Source organism: Myotis nattereri (assembly GCF_964212035.1).
Source record: "Myotis nattereri genome assembly, chromosome: 11".
In the NCBI taxonomy this organism is placed as follows: Eukaryota; Metazoa; Chordata; class Mammalia; order Chiroptera; family Vespertilionidae; genus Myotis; species Myotis nattereri.
The window spans coordinates 4,173,997-4,192,816 of NC_138086.1; the positions used below are offsets into that span (position 1 = coordinate 4,173,997).

Consider the following 18,820-nt stretch of genomic DNA (forward strand, 5'->3'; position numbering starts at 1 on the left):
ATTGCCTTTCAGAAACTGAGGAGTCAAGTTACCAGCCTTAACCTTTAAAGGAGACCCCCCGAAAGGTAGAATGCAGCCATCAGTAGAAAAACAGAGAGGAGAGATAACAGCTATTTTTTAAAAAATGTATTTTTTCATTTTAATATGTTTTTATTGATTGAGAGAGAGAGAGAGAGAGAGAGAGAGAGAGAGAGAGAGAGAAACACTGATCAGTTGCCTTCCATATGTACCCTGACCAGGGATCAAACCCACACGCTGGGCATGTGCCCTGACCGGGAACCAAACCCGTGACCTTCCTGTGCATGGGATGACGCTCCATCCACGGAGCCAGTCTTGCATGAACGGCCCACCGGGAGAAGTGAGAGGAGGGTGCTGAGTTACTGAGCTTCAACGCTCTGAACCCTGAATTCACAAGGCAAGTGCACCTCGACTTAGAATCTACAGCTACTCCTGAAAGCACACGCATTATAACCGGAAAACCCAACCCCTCAGAGCCCCAAAGAAGGACCTTACGTGTCCCGGCTGATGTGGTTGAGCGATGTCCCATGCACCAGGAGGTCACAGGTTTGATTCCTGGTCAGGGCACATGCCAAGGTTGGGGTCCTGGTACCCAGTAGGGGGTGTGCAGGAGGCATCTCTCTCTCTAAAATAAATAAAAACATATTTAAAAAATAAAAAAGAATGACTCCATGCATCTTGCTGCTTTTCACCCCGGACTGGAGCTAAGGGACTTCCCTCCACACACTGAACATGTTTTCTGCACAGGAGGACAAAGCTTAGGGCAAAGGCTGCGGCCGGACGAGGAAGGGACATCGACAACAGCCGTTATTTTTGACGGCCGACTACGTGCCTTACATAGACACCACGATGTGATTTACTTGTCTGTTTCCTCAGATTCTCCCGAGAACCATTCAAACTAGGTCTCCTAGCCACTGTCCTGCCATGGCGAGGAAGCTGACCTGAAGTTTCAAGGTCAGAAGTGCTAACAGGGTTGTCTGGCTCCAAAGTCTGTTTTTCCATTTTGTCATTTTCTCACCATTGGAGCCAGAGCTATTACACCTTGGCCCAGACTCAAGCTCTTATTAGATTTCTCCTCCCACAAAGGGAACCAACGTTTACGGCATCAAGGAAGGAAGGCTGCCCAGGGGCTGTTCCAGGAGCCTCACAGCACCCCTGAGGGGGAGCCCGAGGTCAGGGGTCACTGACCTGCACAGTCCTGGGAGGGGCGGGCCGTTCTCCTGCTGGGTTGCTCCTTCCCACAGTCAGTGCTTCCCCAGGTGGTCACCCAGCAGCTGGTGCCGCTGGAATGAACCCGGTCCTCAATAGCAGGGGAGGAGAGTGGGGGTGGGGGCGGGAATAGATGCATGCCCAGCGAGGGTGCTTGCTGTCAGTCACACCTGGGAAACAGGCCATTGGCCAGAATGGCAGAATGGGTGTGGCCACTGCAAGGGCGAGAAATTTGGGCTATTTGATGCCCTAGAGCAGCGGTTCTCAACCTGTGGGTTGCGACCCCTTTGGCGGTTGAACGACCCTTTCACAGGGGTCGCCTGAGACCATCCCGCATATCGGATATTTACATTACGATTCATAACAGTAGCAACATTACAGTTATGAAGTAGCAACGAAAATAATTTTATGGTTGAGTCACAACATGAAGGGCCAGAAGGTTGAGAACCACTGGGCTAGAGAAAGGAGTTCACTCTTGTGCTTTCGGGCCCCTTGATGCTCGGGCCAGCGCTCCTGCATTACCCTCAGGGCCCACCACTGGGGCCCCCACACGCAATGACTGATGGGCTGCCGCCAGCCTGATGCTGAGCTGGGCCCGGCTCCAACGCGGAAGGCAGCTCTGGACACTGGCTTTGCATCTAGCTCCACGGAACCCAGCTGCCCTGCTTCTAGGACTGGGCCCAGGGAAATGGGACTTGGGAAATGCAGGGTGTAATTCCACAGAAATAACGCTTTCTGTCATAGCTCATCCTCCTGGGGGGGGGCACCTCAAGACCTCACTCCCACTAGCAAGAGGGAAAGCGCACCCGCACTTTTCCCTGATAGCACCACCGCCTGCAGGATTTGCTGCAGCATGGAGTATCACTGCTACTTTTATTTACTTTATTTTTTTAAAAAGATTCCCTTTTAATGTAAACAAGTGCCATTCACAAATGTCCCATTGCTAGGATAAAGGGAACTCCATAGTCTCAGCAGGGAAAGGGTGGTAGGCACAGAGTGAGCAAAAACTGAACAAGACATGTTAGTGATTCCGCCAGGTCTGCAGCCATCCTGGCCCGAGGCTGACCACACACCCTCCGGCCAGGAAGGTGACGAGCAGGCTTAGGAGCAGGCAGGAGCCTTCTCCTGATCTGTGAGCCAACGTTTGAGAGAGAGGATATAATGGTCTAAATTACATGCTGAGGAAACCATAGGTACATTATTGGAACTTAATGAGTTTAAGCAAGACTGTTGAATAGAAAAACCAATAAAAAGTCATCTGCATCCTGGCTGGTTTCCTCAGTGGATAGAGCATCGGCCTGTGGAATAAAGGGTCCTTAGTTTGATTCGGGCCAAGGTCACGTGCCTGGGTTGTGGGCTCAATCCCCAGTAGGGGGGGTGCAGGAGGCAGCCAATCAATGGTTCTCTCTCATCATTGATGTGACTATCTCTCTCTCTCCCTCTCCCTTCCTCTCTGAAATCAATAAAAGTATATTTTAAAAAGTCATCTGTTGTTCTATGTGCCAGCAAATACACAGTAAAAAATTATATTAAAAACCACACGGATAAAATAGCCCCCAAATTACCCAATACCTAGGAATAAATTTAAACCAAATATTTGCAAGAAATTTATAAAGAAAATCATAAAACTTTAGTGAAAGACATGTTTTGAAAAAGTAAATAAATTTGCAACTACGATATGTATTGGAAATGTCAGTGACTGAAGTTTATAAATTCTCCCTGAACTGATGTATACATTTAATGCAATTACAACCAAGGTCCCCAAAGTGCCTTTAAAATGAGTGAACCAACTTGTTTCAAACTCTGTGTGTTTTTGTACATGTGTGTATGTGCACATACACGTGTGTGCAAAGTGCCGAAGACAGCAAGACAGTCCCTATGAACACGTGGGGGCGAGCGGTCCCAATGCACACGCCTGGTACAGGAGACAGCGTGCCTGTGTGGATGCCTGTCCTGCCCACCACAGCGCAGTTGTCACTGAGAATGTGTTGCTGTTTCAGAGACAGACCCAGGAGCAGTGGAGCGTGACCCAGGTCTGAACCCAAACCGGCCGCCGAGGAGCAGCGACAGGCAGCGCTGAGGGTCGACGGGAAAGGGGGCCCCTCCACGAAGGGCTGGCACAACTGCTGTGCTCATGGAAAGTAACCGTAAGGACGCCTCACACCTTCCCCCGGCCGGTCAGGGGCTTCAGGGTGTGATTGTGAAAGATAAACCACAAAAATGTTAGAAGGGAGAGTAAGCCAGTGTCTTTATGTCATCAGGACAGGAAGGAAGTCTTTAAAAAGACACCCAAAATGCAAATAAATTTGATTTCATGGGAATCACCACTTTTTCCTACGAAAGTATATCAAAACGAGAGTGAAAAGACAAGCTATAAAAGGAAAGTATTGGCAATAATAAAATGGACAAGTAATTAGCATACCAATGTGAGGAAATGATGCATGCCAAAGGGTAAGAGACAAACCACCCTGAAGAGAAACTGGCGACGGCCTGGACAGGCCTTTCACAGAAGCTGTCACGGGAACGGTGAATGTACTTACGAAAGGCATTGACCCCAATGGTCATCACACATATGCCAACTAAAGCCGGCAAATGTGTGCAGGACGTGTGAGCACAAGGGTACTGTAAGTGGACTTAAAAAGTACTAGAGCCCTGGCGGGTGTGGCTCAGTGGTTAGAGCGTCGACCTGAGCACAGAAGGGTCTCGGTTCCATTCCCGGTCAAGAGCATGTACCTGGGTTACAGAATTGATCCCCAGCCCTGGTTGGGGCATGTCCGGGAGGCAACCAATCCCTGTGTCTCTCTCACATCGATGTTTCTCTCTCCCTCTTCCCTTACCCTTCCATTCTCTCTAAAATCAATGGAAAAAATATCCTCGGGTGCGGATTAACATAAAAATAAAAAATAGAAATAATGAGGTTAGGATGTTACAAAATTATTATATATAACTAGAGGCCCAATGCACAAAATTCGTGCAAGAGTAGGCCTTCCTTCCCCTGGCTGCAGGCACTGGCTTCCCTCTGGTACCTGGGACCCAGGCTTCCCTCACAGCCCTGGCTTCATCAGGAAGGTCATCTGGAAGGATGTCCAGAAGGATGTCTGGTCTAATGAGCATATTACGCTTTTATTATTACAGATAGTATTCAGATGATATAATATGCATCTGAAACAAAAAAGTAGTTCAGGAATCCCCTCCTGCCCCGCCCCAACCCCCACCCCCAGCCCCGCCTCTCCCCGGCTCCCTCCTCCGCTCTGACCTAAATTAAAAAAAAAAAAATAGTTCAGTGTAAAATGAAAAGACATGCTTAGGTCACCCCTGGGGAAGGGGACCTCCTCTAAGAGGCTGTCCCTGAGCGTGAGTCCCCCCCTCCCACTCGTGGGCAGCCTCCCGGGAGGGGCACTGTGTTTTCCCCAGGGCTCAGTGTCTTATGGGGGCTCTGACCACTGCTTTCTGGAGCCCGCAGAGAACTCAGAGGGAAGTATCCGGGCCAGCGCTGCCACTCCTTTTGGGGTGCCAGTCCTGAGAAAGACGAGGGAGGCAGATAATTACACCAGGCCGCCCAGGAGGCCGCCAGCCTGTAGGTGCCGCAAGGAAAAGCTTCCCACGGGCGGCCTGGAGCACAAACACCGCCATTCACAACAATACTTTCTGTTTCAGGGCGTTTAAAAGGACAATATATTCAGAATGCCTACCCTGGTGAGGGCGCATGGGGGCCCTGCCTGCAGGGTGTTTGTTATCAGTTATTCTGTCCCGTGGACCCGGCGCGTGGTGCCGACGCCCTGACTGGAACCCAGCACCTGCTGGTTCAGGCATTTTCCTCTGTACAGGTTTGGTTGGAGAAAATAACACCACAGCCCACCGATGCTGCAGAGAACATCTGTGGACGTGGGCAAGGCCCCCCTCAGCCCCTCCGCAGCCCCCCCCCCCCAGGGCTGGAAGAAGAAGAGGACAGGCAGCTTCGTGGCACCCTGACCTCAGCTGAGGGCGTGAGCGCCAGGGCCACCTAAGCCGGCACCTGCCATTGGCGCCTGTTGATCGAACAGGATACAACCGCCTCTGGGAAGCGACGGTTTCCCTGGAAACGCTCTAGTCTCTGGCAGTTTTGTGTGTCACATAGTCCTTTGTTCTGGGCCTGGTGATAAAAAATGGATTCTCACGGGTTCCTGGCTGTGTGACGTTGGAACCGTGACCCCCCAGGCTGCGACGTTAATGGCCACTTCCTTTTTCCACAGAAGGGTTATTTTATGCTTTTCTTATTCTGTGCCTTTTAGTGGGAAGATTTTGAAATCAACTAACCTGGTAACATGATGACCCAGGAAATTTGAAAGACAGAATGGGCCACACAAATCCCCCCATGAGCCTGTCCCGGGGCAACTGGGCTTACAGAGAGGAGCAGGGACTGCTCCCGTTCAGAGGACATTTCATTGACTCGCTTCCCGGTAATAGCCGCAGCTCTCAGCTGGTTTAAAGACATATGAGCTGTCAGCGATGCAGGAACTCAGGTTAATTAAATAACGCATGGATACGCAATTACAATTTTTTTAGATCGGGAAGTTTACCGGAATTTCACAGAGCCTGCATGTGAACACGATGTGGTGGGTGACTATGGCGTGTGTGGTGTCTCAGAGGCTAAGACTTAAGGGAGGGCGGCACCAAGCTGCGGTTACAGTGGCAGGTCAGCTACCTTCTGCAGGAGGTGAACGTGCAGAAAAACACAACACGTGAAGCTGGGCTCCTGCTTACGTCCGCGGTAGCCGGCTTTCACCGAGGCCCGTGTGCCTGACTGAGTTCCATCAGCCTTTAGCACTAAGTCCTGCTCACTGATGGCAGGTCTGCCACCGGCTGGGAACGCGCCGGTGACCTGAGGCGCTGCTTAGGCGCTCACAGTCCCCAGGGAAGCCGAGGAGGTGTGGGCATAACCCCACTGTGCCCAGGTGGGGAGGGGGCGCGGGGGGAGGGGGCGCAGGGGGGAGGGCGGCGGCAGACAAGCTGAGGGTCTCCTGCCCAGTCCTGGCCAGCAGGTGGGGACGTGGGGAACGTCCTGGGGACAGAGAAGACTCAGCCGAAATCTGCAAGGCAGGAGGCCTGGGCCAGGCAGAGGGGCTGGGGCCGGGCCGGGCGGACGGAGTGTGCTCTGGATGAAGGGACAGGGAGTACAGAGGTGCTGAGGTGACCAGGGGTCTGGGACATTCGGGTCCTCAGCCAGGGAAGGTGAGCCGCCAGGAAGGGTGACTGAGTGCGGGTTCTCCCACAGCCAACAGCCGGGGAAGAGCTCCCGGAGGAACACGGACAGGCCCTCAGCTGCGGAGGGAGACCATTTGGGCACATGGGTAGGTTCTGGGGGCATCGAGCAGGCAGCTGCCCAGAAACCCAGAGGTGAGGGGCTGGGGGCATTGAGAGGAGAGGACAGGTCCTCACAGCCTCAAGGCCATCGGTTCCCAGGTCCGATGGTGGGTCCAGCTGGGGAGAGGAGCCCAGGATGCCAGCTTTCTGACTCGGGCACCTGCCGAGATGGCGGCATCACTGGGTAGCGGTACTTGCAGGCGAGCCAGAGCATGTGTGGCAGGAGCAGTGGTAAGTCAGGGAGGGATAAGCCGGGTCTGGGTGCTGCTGAGGAGCGGGCAGAGGACCCAGCTGGCGTGGCACCCGGGGGCGGACACAGGACGGATCTGGCTGGAGGCTCAGACGGGCACCCAGCGGGCAGTGCTGAACTGGTGTCTGGCCTGGACGCGTGTGATTTACACTCTCCAATGAGGCCCAAGGGAGGAAATTGTCAAACATAATTCCAGCTGTGAATGGCCTTGAAGCCATTATGTAAAAACAAAACCATCCAGGTAAGTGGTTAGGTTTCCAAATGGAAGAACAAACAGAAAAATCAATTCGCTAATTTGCTAACTGCTCATTAGAGGCGGAAACAGCTGACCTGGATTTCAGCCGTGATGTACACGGATTACACACAGTCTGAAATAAGTGACACTGGGTCTGCCTTTTCCAGCTCATCCGCTGAGGCCTAAGCTCACCCGTCGCGTTCTATCGCGAGTGGACACCGTGTTCCCAGGAGCCAGACGCGTACAATGAAGCCTCGTGGGCTGTGGGAGCAGCCACGTCCCAGGGCAGAGAGACATCCAGATCGAGGAAGGTTACTTCAGAAAGGGGAGGATTATGACTTCCCAGTGTTGTTAACTGAGCTGTGATCATCCACAAGGGCTAACAAAATCTACCAACGCCATGGCCGGTGTGCCCAATGGTTGGAGTGTTGGCCTTTATACTGAAGGGTCTTGGGTTCGAGTTCCCCGTCAAGGATGGGTGCCTGAGTTGCAGGAGGCAACTGGTCAACATGTCTCTCTTGAATCCATGTTTCTCTCTCTCTCTTTCTCTCTCTCCCCCACTCTCTCTAACAAAATATTAATGTAAAAAAATCCTTGGGAGGATTAACGAAAAATAAACAAACACACACGCAAACAACTCCCCACAAAATGCAACAAAGGAGGAGTCCCGGGAAGTCTGTGAAAAGAAAAGGCTGGAAGAATCACTTGCAAGTAACTGACTTGGATGCGGCTGCAGTGTTTCCCCAAGTTCTAGGGAGCATCTTGTTCCCAGGGAGCTGAGTGTGTCTGCATTTCCCGTCTGCCTCCGTGATGGGTGCCCGCCTGCCTCGGTGATGTGTGCCCGTCTGCCTCCGTGATGGGTGCCCGCCTGCCTCCGTGATGGGTGCCCGCCTGCCTCGGTGATGGGTGCCCGTCTGCCTCCGTGATGGGTGCCCGCCTGCCTCGGTGATGTGTGCCCGCCTGCCTCGGTGATGGGTGCCCGCCTGCCTCGGTGATGGGTGCCTGCCTGCCTCGGTGATGGGTGCCTGCCTGCCTCGGTGATGGGTGCCTGCCTGCCTCGGTGATGGGTGCCCGCCTGCCTCGGTGATGGGTGCCCGCCTGCCTCGGTGATGCGTGCCCGCCTGCCTCGGTGATGCGTGCCCGCCTGCCTCGGTGATGGGTGCCCGCCTGCCTCGGTGATGGGTGCCCGCCTGCCTCGGTGATGGGTGCCCGCCTGCCTCTGTGATGGGTGCCCGTCTGCCTCGGTGATGGGTGCCCGCCTGGACACAATGGCTGAGGGCAGGGCCGTGAGGGCGGGCACAGACTGCGACTGCCTTTGAGGTCCCGGTGGGACAAGAAGAGGGGTGCTTTCACCCTCTGAAATTCCCGTGGAAAAGTAAGGAGTCCCGGCTGTTCACCCAGAAGGCTCAGCCCAGCCCGTTCTCCCTGACATGTTTTCCCGGGAAAACTCACATCTTCGTTTCGAGATCTTTCACAGCAGAACAAACACTAGGAAAAAGTGTCTGACTCAAACCTCCATTACTCCCTCCAGGGTGTTGCTCAGAATCTGACCTGCCAGGGTAATTGAGTACCTCAGCCACACTGGTAGGAACATCTTCTAGGTGATCACATCAAGTGTTTCCAATTTCCGTGAATTTTGGACCTTATGCCCATAAACCTGACATTTAATTCCATTTTCCCTCCCGAATAGCATCCATCTAACAAATATTTGTTGAGAACTCGTGCTCTGCTGGATACAGAGCCATGGCCGGCCAAGGACATCCAGGCGAGAGGAAACATTCCCTCCCTGACAGCTGACGTTGGGTCTGAGAACTAAGTTACTCAGAGGTGAGACAGCCCAGTAGTAAAACAGAGAAGGCGCGATGACTGTTATGGTAACAGGCTGACAGCGTGATAGCAGTTTAGCAGAAGAAAAAGTCCCGGTTATTCCACGCAGACGAGGAGATGGGACCGTTCCTGGGACATTTCCCGATTGTGAAACATTTTAGGAATCATGACGAATGGGAGACGTGCACAACTCAGTCCATAAAAGTCTGTGACGGGCAGCGAGGAGAATGCTGAGCAGCCCCCCGAGGCCCCAGAAAAATCTGCAAACACGCAGACGGGCTCTGGCCACGTGGGAGTGACGGGTTTGCCCCAGGCTCCAATGTAGCTGTGGCCTCGACCTCCATCCTAATGTCCGAACAGGCTATTCTCATTTCTAACTGCTTGATAACCGCTCTAGAGCTTACATGACCTAAGGCAGTGGTCAGCAAACTCATTAGTCAACAGAGCCAAATATCAACAGTACAACGACTGAAATTTCTTTTGAGAGCCAAATTTTTTAAACTTAAACTATATAAGTAGATCCATTGTTATTAACTTAATTAGGTTTCTCCTAAGGCTTAGGAAGAGCCACACTTAAGGGGCCAAAGAGCCGCATGTGGCTCAAGAGCCACAGTTTTCCGACCACGGATAAGGGATCCGTCATTAAAGGTCCTCTTTCTTAATGCAGAACTCCGGTCCTGCTTTTAAATTGCATTTGATAGATTACCCTGAAATTCTCTAATCTAATCTCGCCAGGCTGATGCGGGCACCCTTCACAATTAGATTCTTCATTAGAAATAGCAGGCTGCTCCCTCACAATGGAATTAGGGGTGCCCACAGCAGGGCCGGGCCGGGTCCCAACCCTCCACCCTCCTTTTTCTCCCTTTGGCTTTGGCTTCCAGGTGAGTCCTGGGAAGTGTCTCCGAGGGTTTGCCCATGGACTGGGGAGGGGTGTGTCGACCGCAGGGAAGGCGCTGTCTCCCTGAGGAGTGCGCGTGCGTGGACCCGAACCCCGTCCCACTCACGGGGCTTGAGCACATGCCTGTTGAGTGGGATTCCTAAAACTCATGGCTGAGAACAACTTTCTTTTTCTTTTTAAATTTTTTTGTTTTGTTTACAGCAGTTTTATTCATAATTGCCAAAATTTGGAAGCAACCAAGATGACCTGCAATATGTGAATGGATAAGCAAATGATGGTGCACCCAGACAATTGAATATTTAGTGCCAAAAAGGAGGGGGCTTCCAAGCTGTGAACAGGCGTGGAGAAACCTTAAATGCTGTGAAAGAAGTGACTATGAAAGGCTACGGTTTGATTCTAACTGTATGACATCTTGGAAAAGGTGAAGCTGTGGATACAGTAAAAACGTCAGGGTCAGGGATTGGGAACAGGGGATGTCAAATAGGAGTGCAGGGTTTTTAGGGCAGTGAAACTAGTTCTGTATGATTCTATAATCGTGGACACATCTCTATACATTTTTCAAAACTCATAGAATGTAAAACACAAAGAGTGAACCCTAATGTCGACTACGGGCTCTCAGTGCTAATGATGGGTCAATGCAAATGCAACAAATGCACCGTCTGGTGCAGGGTGCTGATCGGAGGGGAGATGGGGGAGGGGGGAGGACAGAATTTGGGAACTCTTACTTTCTGCTCAATTTTTCCAAAAGCCTTGAAACTGCTTTAAAAATCTATTAATTAAAACAAAACCATATTCTACAAGCTGAACACCTGAAGCTGCAGGGCAGTCGCTTTTTGGCAAACCTCCAGCACAGAATCCAACACTCACACCTGCACGCCAGGTGTCAATGCGGAGGGCGTCCTGGGCAGACACAGCGACCAGCGGGGCACAGGAAATCCATTGTGAGCTCCGCCATTTCTTCTGCACGGAGAGTGTGCACACCAGGCGACCTCTTCTTCCTCATTTTAACTAATTTCTCCATCATCCTTTTACTCCTCTCAGCACAGTCAGGGCATAACGTGGTACCTTCCAGGTCTGGCGATGGGAAAGCACAGGCGGTAAAAGCCAGAGAGAAGTCATCTTCGTGGGAGTGTCAGGCACCAGGTCTGACCTGCACGGAACTGCAGGCGAACCCGGCCCTGTTGTCTGCTGAGTGACGGCTGCCACGACCACCCCTCTGACGCTAGCTGCTTGCAGCAGAAAAGCCTCAACAGAACAGGAATGCTGCATGGACTGCAGCCTTCGACAGCGAGCTCCTGCCACGCCGCCAACAGGGCATCACGAGCTGAAGTCATCACTCCAACTGTATTGTCTACTTCAGCGGACCTGGCCCTTCATCTGTATGAGTCTTCCTCTTTTGCTCATCTGATGACTTTCCTTACCCCTGGTCTCTTGGTCAGTTTCCCGACCGTGGCTGCCGTGTGGCCTCCTCTGGTGTTTCAGCAACGCTCTGCCCACTGCAGCCATGCTTCCCACTCCTCGCTGTTTCCCAATAAGCACGTTCCCTGAGACTCAGACACACTCTGTCTTCCCACCATCGGAACTCAAATCCCGTTGTTGGCGCCCGTTCTGCAGCGTCGTGACCACTTCATTAAATGATGGCCCGGTGGTTGGCAGGGGAAGGGCTGGTGGGCAATCTCTGACTTGCTCGTTCATCGGAGGAAGATTAGCTTCGTGGCTTGTCCTAGGAGCGGTCAGGTTGCTGTCTGAGGTTGTAGAAACACGTGGTTCCCTCGGGTGTTCACTATGCTCCTCGCTTATCGGAACCAACGTGAGTGTCACATTTTCTTCTTCTAATCCATCCTTTCCGCTTCTTGCGTTTGCCGTTTCCAGGAACACCCAGAGGAAGGCCATGCCCGCAGTGTTGAGGGTACATGCAGTTTACTCTATTTAACCACCCTTTCTTTTTAATTTTTAACGGATATATCACATTGCTGTATTCAAGACACTTCAAGGTGGGCCAAACGCCCATAGTCTGACGCGGCCAACTTAGTGATCTTCCCGTATGCCAGCGCACACCAATCCGCTTAGTTTTAGCCCTAATAAGCTTGCCTAGGTCAGCGGCCGCCAACCGTGGTCCATGAGGTCCAAAAGGCTGACCGCTCGCTGCCTGGATCATGTCTTCGTAGGTATTTCTGGAGCCCGGGCTGTTCTGATTGTTGTGGTAGCTCAGCTGTGAATGTGTGATGCTTCACCCACCACTCCTAGATGCCGAGGTGGCCGCTTTCCTCATATGACAGCCGCCTGCACTGCTGTCTTTGCCGACGTGGCGTGTCCTCTTCGAAAGGGATCTGAGTGTTATCGGCTGGGACTGGCTTAGGACTCTTCCTACATCTCTCTCTAAAAGCCTAAGTGACCGAACGACCAGTCGACTGGTCGCTATGATGCACAATGACCACCAGGGGGCAGACGCTCAACAAAGGAGCTGCCCCCTGGTGGTCAGTGCGCTCCCACAGCCGGAGCACTGCTCAGCTGACCAATGGGCACCAGACTCAGGGCCACCGCAGCCCGGAGACCGCAGCGGAGCAGCAGCGAGCCTACCGAGCGGTGGCGGCGGCAGGTGTAGTGGGGCCTGGATGAGCAGGAGCGGCAGGCGGCGTTGGACACCGGTTTCCGCCGATCCCCGCAGGCTATGCCAAGGGACCCCACCGGTGCACGAATCCGTGCATCGGGCCTCTAGTATTTTCATAATGTTTTAGGAATGAATTTTCTCTCATGCCTCTGCCCTGTATTCAGACAACATGACGACATTTTGTTATTCTCCACTGACTAAAAAAATAATTTAAAAAAACTTTAAAAATCTCCACTGAATCCAATTGACAGCTGGCCTGGTTTCCCTCGCTTCCTCTATGGTCCCGCAATTATGAAGCCTCTTTTGCGTTTTGAAATCCCCGATCTTCAGCGAGCCCGAGGGGGGAAGGAGAAGGCCCATAACCTCCTTAGTTCTCCTCACTCCCAGCCCAGGGACCTGCCGGACACCCAGCTGGCTCACCTGAGAGCAGGTGGATATTAAAGCTACAGATTCTCGCGGGGCCACGAAATGACACCCCGGGGGAGCGGGTGACTCACTCGCCACACCAGCTCCGTCCACTACTCCATGGAATTAATTTCTTGCTACTGTCCTGGGCTTCAGTGCCCCGTGAGGAATGTTTGTTCAACAAATGCCAAATTAACGGGACTGATTAGAGCTTTCCCAAGTTATTAATGGGGTGTCACCTCCGCCTGGTCCTCTCTGTGGAGGCAACATTTCATGAAATAACCTCTTCTTGCTGGAAAGATCAATCTCCCTCCCTCACTGGCCTCGCGAATGCTGAGGAGGTGCTGCCTGCCCCTGTGGCCCCCAGGACGGGGTGAGCAGCAGTGCCCTTGGGGATGCGTGACGCGGGGTGGCAGCTCCCTCCCTGCTGGCTTTCGGGGAGGGTTGGCACCACTGGCCAGCCACGGGCGGGGGCTGGGAGGAGGAAGCAGGGCCATGAGCTTTTCCAGTTCCCTCAGCTTTAGTGAGATGAAACCTACACAGCAGTGAGAAGCTTAAGGCTTACCCAGCGATGCCCACAGAGCTCAGCTAACTCCTCCCTCCCCACATAGCTACCATCTCCTCAGCCGGACGGGGAAGGCAAGTTCTGCAGATTCACTTACATGAGGAACATAAAGAGCCAACTGGCAGGAGGGGAGTGGGATGTGGTCACGGGGCTGGGGAGGGGTCGGGAGGTAGAGGTCGAAGGGCACACGCTTCCCATTAGAGCTGCGGTTCTCAACCTGTGGGTCGCGACCCCTTTGGCGGTCAAACGACCCTTTCACAGGGGTCACCTAAGACCATCCTGCATATCAGATACTTACATTACGATTCATAACAGTAGCAACATGACAGTTATGATGTAGCAACGGAAATAATTTTATGGTTGGGTCACAACATGAGGAACTGTATTTAAAGGGCCAGAAGGTTGAGAACCACTGCGTTAGAAGATGAGTAAGTTCTGGGATGTAATGCCCGGTGTTTTATAAGAAGCATATTCTCTATCCAAAGGGTGGTTTTGCGGGGGGCGGGAGGGGGAGGGCGGCAGAGCAGGGGGGCTTGGTACACCCCAGGCATGCCTTTTCCAGACAGAGAGACGCTTGCAAACCTACCCAGGGCTGAAGGCGCAGAACGGGACTTGGAGGTTTGCCTTCTGAACAGCATCCCTGCCCCCTGAGAACTGGGGAAGACTCCTCGGGCACCCCCAGGCCCTGCGCCATGTCCTGCAGTCCTGGCTTCACCAAGGCAGCCAGAGTCGGCTGACCATGCCACTCTCATCTGATACAATTCTCTTCTCTTTCTCCACGCTTTGGGTTAGCCAAGGAATAGCCCTAATGCAGCAACAACGGAGCCACCATTTATCAAGCACTTTCTTCACTAGTAAACGAGGCTTTGTGCGACGTCTCTACACAGTTCCCGTAACCCACACAAGGCCCCCAGACCTGGTGACCGCCTCCTCTCGGTGACGGCGCGCCTTAGTGAGCGCCAGAGCCAAGACCTCAGGGCTGCCTTTGGGATCTGAGACGGGCGATGTGGCCGGGAGGTACAGTGGCCTCTCTGGACGATGCTTCTAGGTTCCAAGCCAGGCTGGTCCGTGTGTCTGTGGTCCCCTCCCAGCACGCCCCCTCCCCTCCCCTCCACCTGCTACCACACACACCTAGGGCTGGCTCGGTGCTGCAGGGTGTGTGCACCCCCTGGCCCTGCTGTGTGCACTCTGCCGTACCCCGGAGCTGACGGTCCCCCAGGGTTACGACCTTTTCCCGACGCCACGCCTAGGGCACACCCCCTCCTCAGACCTGGGGCTGTCTGCCTTTTGTCCCACTGAGCAAAGCTTTCTGGAGCTTGAAGAAGGACCCTTTCATCTCGAATCTCACGCTGAATTATTGACATTTGGGCAGCATGAATTTTTCACATTAACGGACTATTTAAAAACATTTTTCTTTAAAGCAGAAACCTGAGTGCTTTAAAGAAAAAGCCTTTCTCTTTTCTTTTAAGTGACCCAGTGTGGGTACAGAAAATCTCCAGCTCCGAGTTTTCTTCATCCTTCATGACGCCTAACAACCAGGTCAGCACCTTGTCCTGGGGGCTGTGCTATGCTGGGAGGTGGCGTGCTAGAGAGAAACCACCTCCTTCGGTGAATGGGGCTGTGCCATGATGGGGGGTGGCATGCTAGAGAGGAAACCATCTCCTTCGGTGAATGGGGCTGTGCCATGATGGGGGGGCATGGCGTGCTAGAGAGAAACCACCTCCTTTGGTGAATGGGGCTGTGCCATGATGGGGGGCGGGGGGGGCGTGCTAGAGAGAAACCACCTCTTTCGGTGAATGGGGCTGTGCCATGATGGGGGTGCGGGGGAGTGGTGTGCTAGAGAGAAACCACCTCCTTCGGTAAACGGGGCTGTGCAGGAGGCGGAAACACGCTGAGGCTAAAAGCTCATAAGAATCTGGTTTGTGAAGTTTAGTTTCCTGAGATGGACTCAGTCCTTTCAGAGCCTCAGCTGTTACATCCCAGGCCCGAGACATACCCCACAGAGGAGAGGCCGGTCCAGGACCCCAAGGAGGGTGCCCATGACTGGGAGCCAGAGAGCACAGGTGTGGATGGTTTGGGTATGAACTTGGGGGGCTGTGTGGGAGGGGGCCTGGTGGACTTGGGGGGCTGGATAGGAGGGGGTCTGGTGAACTTGGGGGGCTGGGTGGGAGGGGGCCCGATGGACTTGGGCTGGACAGGTTCACTGATGACAACAGGTAACCTGGTGAGTCCCCGAAGGAGCCAGCCTTGAGGGGCCGGGCTGGGATCTCTGCTGAGAGCTGACCTCCTGGGGGGGCATCGGGGAGCGGGGTGAACCTTGAGACTGTGGCCTGGCGGTGGGTTCAGTTCTGGGTGTAATTTTGTCAAGATCAGAGGACGCACGAGTGTTGGTTAAAAAAGGAGCACACTCGGGCCAGTGCCCGCCTCCTCACCCCGCTGTGCTGGACAGGAGGTGTGGGCGGGGGACGTCCCTGGGTGAGCGGAACCTGAGGTGCCTGAGGAAGCTCTGCATGCAGGCAGGTCCAGGCAGAGGGAACGGAGCCGTCTTACCCAGAGAGGACGTCTGGAACAGCGTCTGTTCCGGGGAGTCGCTGTTGCACTGACTCCTTCCAGGTGGAGAGAGAGGGGTGGGGGGCATCCCTTCACCAGTTCGCATGCATTTCCTCATGGAACCCCGTTTCATCGGCCAAACCACCTCCTATTCTAGGCTCAGTAGGTAGTGTCTGATTCTGGAACCTGGAGCCCCATTCTGAATACCTGAGACCACAGGCCAGCACCATCGAGGGGGGTCAAGGCTCTGCATGTCCAAGTTCCTCCTCCCTCCCCTCCGACAGCGCACGGAGGCCGGGAGGCACCGCCGACCCAGGTGACCCAACAGCGCACGGAGGCCGGGAGGCACCACTGACCCAGGTGACCCAACATCACATGGCGGCCGGGAGGCACCACCGACCCAGGTGACCCAACAGCGCACGGAGGCCGGGCAGCACCACTGACCCAGGTGACCCAACAGCGCACGGAGGCCGGGAGGCACCGCCGACCCAGGGTGTGACCTGAAGGCCCAACAAAATCTGCTCTGAACGTCAGACACTCATCAGAGGCCACGCTGCGGCCAGGAGCAGCTGCCTTTGACCCCCTGGTGCCGGGCGCCTTCCTCTTGTGGTGATGGGCCAGAGCCCCAGGCATCGAGGAGTCACTCCGCACAGGAGGGTCAGTGCGTGGAGCCCGTGGTGGACTCTCTGCTCCGGGGGGACACCCTCAGGCCAGGGGGCCTCGCTATAACTAGGTCCATTTCCCTTGGGAGGTAGTTACCTTTTAGGATAAAAGGGCAACGAGGAACCTGTTAGTGTGCGAGGCCTGCTCGCAGGTTGTGGGTTTCCATGCCAAGAGAAGTTGCGCCGGGGGCCTGTCCGCGGGGAGCTGTCCGGGGGCCTGTCTGCGGGGAGGTGTCCGGGGGCCTGTCCGCGGGGAGCTGTCCGGGGGCCTGTCAGCGGGGAGCTGTCCGGGGGCCTGTCAGCGGGGGGAGCTGTCCGGGGGCCTGTCTGCAGGGAGCTGGTCGGGGGCCTGTCAGCGGGGAGGTGTCCGGGGGCCTGTCCGCGGGGAGGTGGCCGGGGGCCTGTCTGCTGGGAGCTGGTCGGGGGCCTGTCCGCGGGGAGCTGGTCGGGGGCCTGTCCGCGGGGAGGTGGCCGGGGGCCTGTCTGCGGGGAGGTGTCCGGGGGCCTGTCCACGGGGAGCTGTCCGGGGGCCTGTCCTTGGGGAGGTGGTCAGGGGCCTGTCTGTGGGGAGGTGGCTGGGGGCCTGTCCTTGGGGAGCTGTCCGGGGGCCTGTCCGCGGGGAGCTGTCCGGGGGCCTGTCCTTGGGGAGGTGGTCAGGGGCCTGTCTGTGGGGAGCTGGTCGGGGGCCTGTCCGCAGGGAGCTGGTCCTGGGTCAGCTTTCCCAGCTAAGATGGCCAAGGGTCAGCAAACCACAGCCGCTGCCCAGACTCCTGTCCTGGTAAATCACGTTTTATTGGAACATGCGTTCTACTTGTGTCTGTCCGTCTACCACTGCTTTCTCTCCACAGCAGCGAAGCGGAGTCGTGGACATGGAGGCAGAGTGGCCCGCCAGCCTGAACAGCCACCGGCCCCTCATGGGACACGTGTGCTGACGTCTCTGCACAGGACGTGCTCTTGGAGGCAAGTTACAGCGTCTGCTCCACTCAGTACGAGAGCTGCACATGAAAACCTCGACGTCCCCAAAGTGTAAAAACTCAGAAATCCCCTGAGCACGTTAGCTGCCTCACGCTGGAGGGAACCCCTGAACACGTGTCCAGATCCTGGCTGTTGGCCTCCTTGGTCTAGGACAGTGGTTCTCAACCTTCTGGCTCTTTAAACACAGTTCCTCATGTGGTGACCCAACCATAAAATTATTTTCGTTGCTACTTCATCACTGTAATGTTGCTGCTGTTATGAATCGTCATGTAAATATCTGATATGCAGGATGGTCTCAGGCGACCCCTGTGAAAGGGTCGTTCGACTGCCAAAGGGGTCGCGACCCGCAGGTTGAGAACCGCTGGTCTAGTTGACTCCTGCGAAACTGCACTTGGTTCTCCGTAAGTTGGAGCGTCCGGGAAGGTGGATTTGTCTCCTCGCAGTGACTGAGTGCTGGATCGGCATCCGCCCCAACGCCCTCCCAGCCCCGTCACACTTCCATGCCGGTCAGCTGACTGCTTCTCCAAAACTGCTACCAGGTTCTTAGCATCAGGGACGCTTCCGTGACAGCTCAAATAGTTTGTCACCCACATACTCCTGTTTCTTTAAATCAATTCGAGGGAGTGGAATGAATACGCAACCAGGAAAGAGGTTTCCCTGTGGGGAAACAGTCCTGGCTTCATCTCCGGGACCTCGAGTGCACGCTCACCGCTCACCGAAAGGCCCGCTTCTGCGCCGTTTTAGGAAAAGGGTCTTTAAGTGCAGCTTGAGCCCGTCAGCTTCAAGATGCAGAAGGAGATGGCGACTTGAAGGCAGCAACCCAGACATGTGACCTTCAAAACGGGGTGGGGGGGACTTCCTGCAAGGGGGGGAGGCGCAGTATGATCTCTGGAAATAAAGGGCTTAGACAACGTGGGCTGGAGAGGGGGCAGACGTGGGCGGTCCTCTTACCCCGTCCTCCCCTCAGTGCTTGGCCGGCTGACAGAGCCCGACAGTGGCTGAGCTGACCTGCGGGAACTCAGTGGGCAGCCTGGACCAAACCCCAGTCCACCCCCCGCCCTCCTCCTGCCCCCTCCCCCGCCTCACTCAGGGCCTCTCACCAGGCCCTCCCACCCCCTGGCCTCGCTCAGGGCCTCTCACCAGGCCCTCCACCCCTTGGTGCCCGCAAACAGCTTATGCTGCCAGTTGGAGTAGGAACCGTGAGGGCGTTGGGTGCAGAGCCTAGAGGTGCACCAGCCCTGGGATCCTGCACCTGATGCTGCTCCAGGGCTG

General features: G+C 54.8%; 1 protein-coding gene across 5 annotated transcripts in view; it reads right to left on the minus strand.

Moving 5' to 3' along the window:
- Window positions 1-18,820, minus strand: part of DPP6 (dipeptidyl peptidase like 6) — a gene marked incomplete at its 5' end in the record, with an annotated part of 642,841 nt that overhangs the window by 115,190 nt on the left and 508,831 nt on the right. The window lies entirely within an intron of this gene.